This window comes from Carlito syrichta, unplaced genomic scaffold (genome assembly GCF_000164805.1).
Source record: "Carlito syrichta isolate Samal-C Ts95f unplaced genomic scaffold, Tarsius_syrichta-2.0.1 Scaffold307155, whole genome shotgun sequence".
Classification (NCBI taxonomy): domain Eukaryota; kingdom Metazoa; phylum Chordata; class Mammalia; order Primates; family Tarsiidae; genus Carlito; species Carlito syrichta.
This window is the reverse complement of record NW_007251251.1, coordinates 338,738-351,358: the sequence shown is the minus strand read 5'-3', so window position 1 is coordinate 351,358 and position 12,621 is coordinate 338,738. Positions and strand designations below refer to the sequence as shown.

The 12,621-nt window shown below is 38.7% G+C and overlaps 1 protein-coding gene across 6 annotated transcripts in view; it reads right to left on the bottom strand.

The window, feature by feature from the left end:
* Window positions 1-12,621, bottom strand: part of SPOP (speckle type BTB/POZ protein) — a 79,485-nt gene that overhangs the window by 22,639 nt on the left and 44,225 nt on the right. The gene's annotated exons all lie outside the window — the stretch shown is intronic.

Sequence of the window (12,621 nt, the reverse complement as noted above, 5' to 3'; positions counted from 1 at the left end):
GGGTTGGGATGAGTCTGAGTTTGCATTTCTAACAATTTCCCAGGTGATCCTGATGTGCTTGTGGAACTACATTTTGAGAACTACTGCCCTAGGGAAACTCTACACATGGGCACAAGAAGGCATAGACAAGGATTTTCAACGTGGAGCTGTTTATAGGTAAAAAAGTAGAAATAAACTAAAAATCCATTAGTAGGGGAAGAGATAACTAAATTGTATTATTTCCAAATAATGGAAAAACTATACTGCAGGATTTAAAATTAATGAACTAGATCTACAGCACCATGAACATCAAACAAAGTGCTAATAAAAAAAAGCTAGCTTGGGAATAAGTGTGGTATATTATTTATGCAAATTTAAGGTTTATGTATTATTTATACATATATGCATGCAGTAAAAGTAAAAAAACCTGACAACCTATGTACCTGACAATCAGTTTCATGATAGGAAAAGGAGGAGGAAGAATGAGACTAGGAAAATATAATACACTTCAAGTTTATCTCCTATGTTTCTTTTAAAGTAAGGACATGAGGCAAATATGATAATACAGATATCTGTTAGGTATGTCAGGTACTTGAATATAAACTACTCTCTATACTGTTCTGCTTTTTTTTTTTTAATGCTATAGCAACAGTGTAATGATCTATTCCATCATATCCGGCTTATAATTTCTTTCCTAAATACCAGGTTTGTTTTCAGCAAGGACAGGTATGAATCTTATAACTGATTGTGTTGTCCTCTTTGCTTGGCTACTAGGAAACCCTGAGACAAATTTGTGACTCATCTCTTAAAAAACCATAAGCCCATATGTATATTTTATATGCTGTATTTCATAAAGGATCATATGCTCATTCTACAATAGCGTTATTATTTCCTTAATTATTCCCTTTGCTATAATTTCCTTAACTTTTAATCTTTTATATGTAAAATACTTTTGGAATCTGCCTCAAATTCCTTAGTAGAAAGTAATGTAACTAGCAAAAAAAAATCACTCAATAGTAATTCAACTCCTAAACATTCACTGATTACTTAAAATACACATGAGAAAGATTAATAAACTATAGCTGTCACTTCACAGAGTAATATTATCAATAAATGAAATTAAATGCTGTTCTCATTGGTTGTAAACACTATCCTACAGTAATTCAAGCATCTCATGTAAGCACAGATAAAAGTAACAGTCTTATACATGGTGTGCTGTCTCACTCAAGCTAGCAAACTAAGCACTGCAATGGCATTTGAGCTCTCTGGCTCCTGTGGTTCATGATTCCATGATAAAAATAAAAACAGAGATCAAAAGCTACTGTGGGCACCTCCAAGGTAAGCTTGCATTTGATGGAAAACACATTCTCATAGAACTGTTTATTTTTCCAATAACAAGTAAATATAACCAAGCCAGTTCTAATTAACAGCCAGAATGAAATTTCAAAATTCCTACTTTGGGGTAGGATGGCAATAAAGATGTGAATTTTATATGTTGGTTAAGAACAAAAAATTTGGCTTTGGAGATGTGGACTGCAGGCACAGCTCGACATTAAGTAATTATAAAAAACTAATTTGAGCTTATTTTGAAGTTAAAAAAACCCTACAAATGTATCTAACAATTAACAACTTTCAAATTCTCTAAGCCCAAGGAAAGGCCAATTTTTACAAACCAGTTTATTTTAATGCCTTAATTATTGCTACTGAACCACGATCCATTACTGCAAATGGGAAAAAAAATATTACTTTGGTCTTGGTCATTTTTCCATCTTTTTTGCTTCTGACTAATTTTGTAGCCAAGTTTTTTTTTTTTACATAACACCAACTTTCTTCCAATTTTTAAAAATGTCCAACCAATCCTACAGCCAGTAAAACTGGAGACTCAGTCTCATACTCAGAAGAGCTCTAATCACACAAACTTCTGAGAGGGAAACAGACTAAGATAGCACAACTCTAATTTCATTCATAGCAGGCACCAAGGGGCAAAGGAGTCTGGTGCTACATGAACTCTAGCACTTCACGCCAACTGCTGCAGATGCCTAGCAGAAAAATAGTTTTAGAAAAGAGATCTACTTGAGGGTCATAGTTTGAGAACCTTTGCAGGAGACACTAAAGCAAAAACATATTGTTCCTGGCTTCAAACAAGTTAAGACAAGTATGTCCAAGTTCTGTATTAATTTTATTTTCCAAAGCTTACCAAACTTTCTAGCACTCCGACAACTCTGAGGCTAAACATGTCTGCTATATACCATCATTTATTTTCCTGCTTACTCTATTAAACCCTGACCTGTGAGGATGGACCTCTTCCAGTTACAATTTTTTAAAATGTACTTTAAAATATCTTTGTCAACTGTAGTACTGCTTGAAGTTCAATGGAAGTAGTATCAGCTAGCAACTAACAGTAATCGCTAATGGAATGCTTACTAGCAGGTATTATGAGACCATGAAGTCATTAACCAGTTTTGGACAAGTCAAGTCAATCAATATAATATGATTTCTAACTAGAACGTTAAACTTTGGAGGACAGAAGTAAAAAAGAAAATGTATTACTAATATGAAAAGTATTATACAATATGAAAAGTTGTATTCTTAATATGAAAAGCTCCAAAATCCACAGCACCAACATATTCACTCATGGAGCACTTTGGATTTCAGACTTTCAGATAAGAGATGCTGAACTGGTAAGTAAAATGCAAATATATTCCAAAAAATCTGAAAAGACCTGAAAACCAAAACAATTCTGGTCCCAAGCATTTCAGTAAGGGCTACTCAGCCTGTAAAGCTGTCATGAAACACAGACGCTTTCAGTTAAACCTCCTGAGCACTTCTTTTCTGCCTTCTTTTATACTCTTGAACACTTCTGCTGCCTGCTGAAGACTTTAAGCTCCTTAAATAGAACTTGCAACTAACTTTTAGGATCTATTCCCTTATCACCTAGCACAGCCTGCCTGGAAAAGAAGGTATTCAATAAAAACACTCTAGTTGGCCACAGTGGCTCACGCCTGTAATCCCAGCACTTTGGGAGGCAGAGGCGAGAAGATTGCCTGATCCCGGGGTTTGAGACCAGCCTGGGCAACATGGCGAGATCTTGTCTCTACAATTAAAAAAAAAAAACCAAAAAATCAAAAACAAAAAACAACATTAGCCAGGCGTGGTGGCACATGCTTATGGTTCCAGCTACATGGAAGGCTGGGTGGATCACTTGAGCCCAGTAGGTCGAGGCTGTGGTGTCTGTAAGCATGCCACTGCATTCCAGCCTGGGCAACAAAGTAAGACTCCTACAAAACAAAAACAAAAACAAAAGAAACCAAAAAACACTCTGATGACTGAGGCACTCATGCAATTGCATTCAAGTTCATTAACTTTTATGCTTGTTTTTTTTCACATATCTCAACAACAGCTCTCTGAACAATGCTGAGTATATCAGATTTGCAGTAATAAAAATAATTAATTTGTTCTTTCAGTTATACACAAAGCCAAAAACTCCTAGTCTGGCACCTCAAATCCCAGCCCTGGTAAAAGTGAGCTTTTCATCCAGTATCAATTAGATCTTTCTTTATAAGGGGAGAGAAACTAGTTATAATTATCTTCATTTTGAAAACACAAATCAGTAACTAATCTGAACAAACTCTTATTTAAAGATGCAAGACAAATTCCCAACAGTTTACCTTGCAGAGCTAGGCTAGAATACTCTATGAAAAGTGTTCTACAGACAACTTGTAAAGTCATTTTTTTTTGAGATTTAAAAATATAATTTATTTAAAAGTAAATCAGAGAGAAAGAGAGAGAGAAAGATTCACCTCCCCAAGGAAGGGGAGGGGGCCAAAGCCAGGAAGCATGGCAACAACAGAATCTAGCAAGGCAACGGCCATAAAGTCAATTTTTAAAATCTTTTATTTATCCCCCATGAGCATTCCTCCATCTTCAATCTAATCTAATCATCCAGAGAATTTTTTAAAAATAAAATTAATCAATTAACACAGAGACATGTATCTCGTATACAACACATAGGTGTTTATATATATATATATAGAGAGAGAGAGAGCCTTATATTCAACAGTTTTAAAATGGAGGAATAAGATTATAAAGATATTAGATTGAACCATAGAACTGTTGACTCGTATGCCAAAAATAGTTGGATATCAGCAATTTCATGTGGCTCAACATAATACACAGCATGTACAAGTCAGACAGTTGGGAATGTAGCTTCTTGCCAGAGAATGGTTTAGGGACATTTAAAAAGCCTAACTCTCCTGTTTTTTGTTTTTTTTCTTTTGGTTTAAAGCCTTGTACAGTCTCCAAGTAAAGAAAAATCCCAGTGTCATAACTTTTTTAAACCTGAGATGCTTGCATTTTCCAAAATAAAAGATGCCAGAAAGACTGCTGACAATAACAACAACTATAGAAGACTTGGATATTGGGTATACTCATTTTTGAGAAACTAATGTGACCTAAAAGTTTTTTGTTTCTTCTGTTACTGTGTACTCAATCACACACAGTCCAGGAGGTAATAATTTCTTTCTCATTACCCTAAAGACAGTTATTACAGGTCACACTGACTTCCTCTGTTGCGAGGTTTAAATGACTTTTGAATATTTGTTATGAGTAAACTTTCTGCAGTTCAATCTGGTCTAACAAAATATTAAATGCATTTAAAAAAAAATTTAGAGATACTTCTTAAAATGAAACTCAGGGCAGTGAAAGAGACTTCAATCAGCAAAGGAAAGACAGGTGTTTCCCAACAAAAAATGGGGAAAGACCACCAATGGTGTACAGAGATGGAAATAGCAATGGTTTTTAAATGCATGAAAAGATGCTCAACTCTCACTCATACTAAGATAAAAATGCAAATTAAGCCACACATTGATCCACCCACTGAATTGGCACAGATCAAAATGTTTGATAACATTTACCCCGGGTAAGGAGAACACTTCTGGTTGGAGTATAAATTGTTACAATCTCTGTGAAGGGCAATGTCTATCAAAATAAAAAATGCACATACCCTCTGATCCAGCAATTCCACTTCTAGAAATTTATCCCTACTGACATATTTAAAATGACAAATACAAAAGGTTTTTCACTGTAGTACTATTTCTAAACACAGAAAAATGGAAATAACCTCAAAGTTCATCAACAGTGGATTGATTAACTTATGATACAGATAGATGATGTAATAATAAGCATCTGTAAAAAAAGAAAGTATGAAGAAGCTCTATTTTTTAAAAATAGAAAACATGTATTTGTTTTAACATGTATAAAATATCTTTGGAGGCCAGGCTCAGTGGCTCAGCCTGTAATCCCAGCACTTTGGGAGGCCGAGGCAAGTAGACTGCCTGAGCCCGTGGGTTCGAGAACCACCTGGACAATGTGGCAAGACCTCGTCTCTACAATAAATAAAAAATCAGCCGGGCGTGGTAGCGTGTGCCTGTAGTTCTAGCTACTTGGAAGACTGAGGTGGAAGGATGGCCACAGCCCAGCAGGTTGAGGCTGTGGTGGCCAGGAGTGTACACACTGCACTCTAGTCTGGGTGACAGAGTGAGACTCCAACTCCAAAAAAAAAAAAATCTATCTATCTATCTATCTATCTAATCTTTGGAAAGCTACACAAGACTCTAGGGACAATGTTTACTTCCATGGAAGGAAACTGGGTATCTGAGTAGGAAGGAGATTTCCATTGTCTTCCTTTGGGGACTTTTTGAACCACATGAATATATTAACTATTCAAATAGTAAATTAAAAATGTAAAAAGGAATTAGCAGCCTTTACAGTTAATTTTCCTAAGATGTGAGAAGCATTATAACTCAGAGACAAGAAAAGGATTTTTCAGCCAGGCTCGATGGCTCAGCCTGTAATCCCACGCCTTGGGAGGCTGAGGTGAGAGGATTGACCGAGCCCGCAGGTTCGAGATCCATCTGGGCAACTTGGCAAGACCTCATCTCTATAATAAATTTAAAAAAAAATCAACCGGGTGTAGTAGCGCGTGTCTGTAATTCTAGCTACTAGGAGGGCTGAGGTGGAAGAATCGCCAGAGCCCAGCAGGTCGAGGCTGCGGTGGCCAGGAACGGCCACTGCACTCCAGTCTGGGTGACAGAGTAAGACTCCAACTCAAAAAAAAGAAAGAAAGAAAAGGATTTTTCAGTGGCTTCCATTGCTATTTGCATAAAATCAACCTCTCATCATAACCACACAACCCTGACATTCCCTAGCCCTTACCCTTCCTCTGCTTTAGTCACTCAGTCCTTCAACACTATTCTGTGAACACATCAGGTTCTCTTCTCAATCTAGAAAGCTCTTTCTTCCCTCAGATCTTTTCATAGTTGGCTCTTTTTTGTCATTTAAGTCTCCTAACAAACACATATCTTGACAGAGGTCTTCCTTAGCCACCCAATGTGAAGCAGCCGTCATTTCTAGCCTGTTCCTCTTAAAACACTGCCCTATTTTTTCTCTTCTTTATTACCATTACTTGAAATTACCTTGCTTAAATTTTTTCACTTGTCTATTGTGTTCCCCACTATAGAAGTTAAGCTCATGAGCCGGGCTCGGTGGCTCAGCCTGTAATCCTGCGCCTTTGGGAGGCTGAGGTGAGTGGATTGCCTGAGCCCGCAGGTTCGAGACCCGCCTGGGCAGGCGAGACCTCATCTCTACAATAAATCGAAAAATCAGCCGGGCGTGGTAGCACGCGCCTGTAATTCCAGCTACTTGGAAGGCTGAGGTGGAAGGATTGCCGGAGTCCAGCAGGTCGAGGCTGCGGTGGCCGGGAGCAGCCACTGCACCCCAGTCTGGGTGACAGAGTGAGACTCCAACTCAAAAAAAAGAGGTTAAGCTCAATGAGAGAAGAGCATCCCCCTAGGCCTAGAATGGTAACATAACAGGTAATAATATTTGTTCAATGAAATTTGTGTTGAATAACTCTCTTTTGGGATCGTACTTTTCCTTAAGTTCTAGTTAATAAGTTAAAGTTTAGGGGCTGCTGAATAAATGTAGCTATAGAAATCCAGGCACACTTTAAAAAAATAGTCCCATTAAAAAGTGGGCAAAGGATATAACAGATACTCAAAGGAAGATATACAAGCGGACAACCAACATATGAATAAATGTTCAACATTACAAATTATCAGAAAAATGTAAATCAAACCACAGTGAGATGCCATCTCACACCACTCAGAATGGCTATTATTAAAAAGCAAAAAAAACAATAGATATTGGTAAGGTAGCAGAGAAAAGGGAACGCTCATACCCTGTTGATGGGAATATAAGATGGTGCAACCCCTGTGGAAAGCAGTGTGGAAAGCAGTTTGGAAAGCAGTTCTCAAAGAACTAAAAAGATTTCCCAGTTGACCCAGCAATCCCACTACAAGGTACAGACCCAACTGGAATGTTTTATCGCAACACTACCCATAATAGCAAAAACATGGAACCAACCTAGGTATCTATCATGGCAGACTGAATAAAGAAAATATGGTACATATATACCATGAACTACTACACAGACATAAAAACAAAAACCTGTCCTTTGCAGCAACATGGATACAGGTGAAGACCATTCTCAGTGAATTATCACAGAAACAGAATACCGTATGCTCTTACTTATAAGTGGGAGCTAAACACTGAATACACACAGGCATAACAATGGGAACAACAGACATTGGGACCCCTATAAAGAGGGGAGGGGGAAGGAAAAAGGGTTGAAAAAGTTCCCATTGGACACTATGCCTACCACCTGGGTGACAGGCTTAACAGAAACCCAAACCTCAGCGTCATGCAATATACCTATGTAACAAACCTGTGCATGTACCCCTTGAATCTAAAAAAGAAATAAAAACAAACGATCAGTTCATCTCATTACAATTTTAAAGACCTTATTAAGTACATTACAGAACTATGGGGGGAGTTTCTGAATCTGCAAGACAATAGTGAGAAGCATATTTATATTTCCCAGAATAAATCAATCTAGTTATAAAAAGTACCATTACAGCAGCTGTCAGGAACCCACATTAAACCTCAAGTTGTTTCAAGTTAAATTCTATATAATAAAATGCCAACATATTGACCAAATTGAGGAGATCTTTTAGCATTTACTTAAGACATAACCTATAATTTTCTATTTTTTTGAGTTGGAGTCTCACTGTGTCGCCCAGACTGGAATGTAGTGGCTGCTCCCGGCCACCGCAGCCTCGACCTGCTGGGCTCCGGCGATCCTTCCACCTCAGCCTTCCAAGTAGCTGGAACTACAGACGCGCGCTACCACACCCGGCTAATTTTTTTGATTTTATTGTAGAGATGAGGTCTCGCCAAGTTGCCCAGGCGTGTCTCAAACCTGCGGGCTCAGGCAATCCACTCACCTCGGCCTCCCAAAGCATGGGATTACAGGCTGAGCCACCGAGCCCAGCCACCTATAATTTTCATATCTGACACTGGGTTTCTCTTAAAACTGACATATGAAGAAAAGAACATTAAATATGTATCTATATGTAAACATGTCCAGGCACATAAAGAAGTTTCTTTTATGCCAGGCTAAGATGTAGAATACATTTCTGACATAGCCAAATATTTCTCTAATTCAGAGTTGAGTTGCTTTCGCAACTGCTGTATACAAGAAAAAGTCAGGGCTGGCTCAGTGGCTCAGCCTATAATCCCAGCACTTTGGGAGGCCAAGGCGAGTGGACTGCCTGAGCCTGCAGGTTCGAGATCAGCCCAGGCAACTTGGCGAGACCTCGTCTCTGCAATAAATAAAAAATTAGCCAGGCATGGTAGCACATGCCTATAGTTCCAGCTACATGGAAGGCTGAGGCGGAAGGATTGAGGGAGCCCAGCAGGTCAATGCTGGGGTGGCCATGAGCATGCCACCCAGGCTGGGTGACAGAGTGAGACTCCAACTCAAAAAAAAAAAAAAGAAAAAGTAAGAAACAAACAGAGCATTATGGGTGCAAGTCAGTACCTTTAAAATTTTCCCAGTTGACATATTTCTTAGGCAAGAAAAGACAGAAATGATTTTGAGGATTAGATATGTGATTGTACATAAAAGGTTTATTTTTCCTTTACAATCTATAAGTGTTATAAGATAGAATCTTATAGAAACACCTTGCCAGTAAGGCTCATCCAAATAAAATCAAGTTGAATGAAGATGGACAAGAAGGTTCATGAAAAACTCAAGGCACTGAACACAGCAGGAGAACAACAGAATGCTCCCACTGATGCCCAAACCTCAGTATGCTGCTGTTTACAGTCTTACTGCTCTTCTTAAAGGTTATAAATAACTACAAACTGTCCTTGTCCCCAAGGAGACCTTAACAGTCAGCTCAAAGGTTAAAATATGGAATAATTCTCACTTTGGATGCAATTTTTCCAGTTAGCAGAAAAATAAAAATAAAAGAGCAGAAAAATGCATTGCCCATTTAGTTGAAGGGATGGGGGACACCATTTCCTCTCCCTGAAAACTATCCATTATGAAAGAGAATCTTAGCATCGCCTCTACCCCCAAGAATATGTCCAGGAAGAATGTGATGCATCTCTGTTCCAAATGCAGATTCCTGTCCTGGAAAGGGACAGCTGCCACTCAACCGCCTTATAGGACAGCATCTCTTTAGACTTTAAAAAAACTTCTTAAGAACTGAGTACTTGGCCGGGCTTGGTGGCTCAGCCTGTAATCCCATGTTTTGGGAGGCCGAGGTGAGTGAACTTCCTGAGCCCGCGGGTTCGAGATCCACCTGGGCAACTTGGCGAGACCTCATCTCTACAATAAATAAACAAAATTAGCCGGGTGTGGTAGCATGTGCCTGTAGTTCCAGCTACTTGGAAGGCTGAGGCGGAAGGATTGCCAGAGCCCAGCAGGTCGAGGCTGCGGTAGCCAGGAGCAGCCACTGCACTCCAGTCTGGGCGACTGAGTGAGACTCCAACTCAAAAAAAAAAAAAAAATGAGTACCACATGTTCTCACTCATAATCAGACCCTGAACATTTACCATAATACTATAAGAAAGGGATTGGCAGTAGCAGGACACTGTCAGGAGAGGGAGAGGGGGCATATAACATCAATAAGGGTACCTGATATCAAACCAGGCAAAGTGGGGACCAATGGGAGGCCCAAACTTTACCTGTATGATGACACTTGTATACCTAATCCTGAACTGTACCCCACATCTTTAAAATTAAACATAAAAAGACTTCTTGAGTTTTTTAATTTAGGCACAAATGATTACTGAGCTAAATACATACACATAACAATATAAGAGGAAGAAATTCCTTGTCTCCACTTGTATGGAGGATCCAGAATAAACCATGGCTACAACAAGCACAGCTTTCACAAGGTCTGGGTTAGTACTATCAGGTGATGTGCTGCTGTTGTTAATTACAGGACCCCTGTTAAGAAGAAAAATTCTACCAGCTGTTTAAAAAAAAAAAAAAAAAAGCAAAAAAGCAAACAGTGTTCCTCAGATTAGGCTTCTCCATGCATCACTTTCAAAATCCATCACCTGGGAGATGTCTGAAATGGAAGGACATGAACCCAAATCAAGAAACAAGCCAGATTATAAAGGGACTATTTCTTTCAAAGTGGATCCCTATTCCAAAAGAAAACATCTTTAAAAATGAAATTAGAACAGCAAAAGCAAGCAATCAGCAATTTCTCCATTCTCACAAATTAAAATCATGTTGATTCCACTGAATGGTTTGGGCAAAAATCTCTAGGGCCACAAAGAGGAAACTTTGGAAAGTGGGAAAGATGAAGATTTTAACACATCCCACACGTTATCAAAGTTTTCTTCTCTAGGTTGAGAAAATTTACTTATTCTAACTAAGAGCTGAAAAGGAATAAAAAAGGAAGAGGAGGAGGAAGAGGAAAAAGAAAATTCCATTTACTATATATAGTTAATACTCCCAAAGCTGTTCTGAGATTTGAGAGATTAAGGTCTTTTCCTCTCTCCCCTCAATTATGACTATGGAGGGTCATAATTGTATAAAGTCTAAACAGCAAACAGATGAAAGGGTTGGTCCTAATACTATTTAAGCATATCCAATCTGCAAGAAATTCAAAAACAAAATGATCATTTCATGAAACAAATAGGCAGAAGTTGCATCACAAGGTCCTCAGGCTTTTAAAGAAGCCAAATTCAACAGGCAGTTCACTTTGGTCATCTGTGCTTTGCCAAGTCATTTAAAAGCTTTTCTCACTAACATGATTTGGCTATAGAAGGGGCCTGAGAAATGAATTTCAAAGAAAGTCTAAATTAGTCTGAGGGCATACACACTAGAGTAAGTCACTAACTTGGAAACTGAAAAGACCCACTTGCTCCAGAGGACATGGACAACCAATTATGTTCAGCATGAACTATCACTATCTGGCAATACAGAACTCAGTATTCCCTCAAGACATTTTCCTTTCTGAAAGGCACCCAGACTTCCTCCCAACTCTGTAAGTGAGATCAAGGTGTATGACTACCTTAAATCTTCTCCTTTGTGGTCTTCACTGAAGAAACCTGACTGCTGTGTATGGACCATGTGCCTTACCCAGAAACCATCTGCGGAAGATAAATTCCCTCTTCTTCTAAAGTTATTAATAATAAGCCAAATTCTATGCTAATGTTAAGATTCTACGTAAACTAAATGGAACAAAGAATGGGCAGGCAGGAAGTTCTCAGCTGTAAGTGTTCATTCTAAAATTCATGACTCAAGGAAAAAGTAAAACCGCACAGGCAGACAAAACAGAAGAAAGTTAACAGAATGTCTGTCTTAACAGAATTTCCTGGCTCCTGATGATCTGTGTCAGGATTTAAAAGATTAAAATGCAATAATACTTATTTTACCCAACAAGACTCTAAAAACATACATAAACATTTGAGGCAAAAACCTCATACCAGAAAGTCAAAATTTTAAGATGCTAGCCAAAATGGTGGAAATATTTTTTTAAGTTACCCATAGATAGATGAGCTCTAAGGTACAATACACAAAGGCAATTTGCTGAAAATCAAACTTTATGGAGTAAAACGAAGCCCATGAATGGCTTTAAGGTATCTCCTTTTTATAAACTCTAATTCTAATTTCCCTGAAGATCTTTTCTAGAGAGAAAAATAATCTGACTCTAAGATCTCTATATTATGTATTATCAACCACTGATTAAAAAATTAAGGCCCAGCATGATGACTCACACCCGTAATCCGAGCAATTTAGGAGGCTGAGGTGAGAGGATCCCTTAAGTCTAGGAGTTCAAGGTTGTGGTAAGCTATGATCAGACCACTGCACTCCCGGCTCAGTGACAAAGCAAGACCCTGTCTCTTAAAAAAGCAAAACAAATAAAAACACCAAAATTTAAACCCAAACATCTTTTCTCCCCTCCACCATTAGTGCAAACCTTATCCTATATACAGTAGTGACCAGTAGGGCATGATGGCTCACGCCTGTAATCCCAGCACTTTGGGAAGCAGAAGTGAGAGGACTGCCTGAGTCCAGGGGTTCGAGACCAGCCTGGGCAACTTGGTGAGAACTCGTCTCTACAATAAATCAAAAAATTAGCCAGGCATGATGGTTCGCGACTATAGTTACAGCTCCTTGGAAGGCTGAGGTGGAAAGATCGCTTGGGCCCAGTAGGTTGAGGCTGAGGTGGCTTGAGAGTGCCACTGCACTCTAGCCTGGAACAGACTGAAACTCCA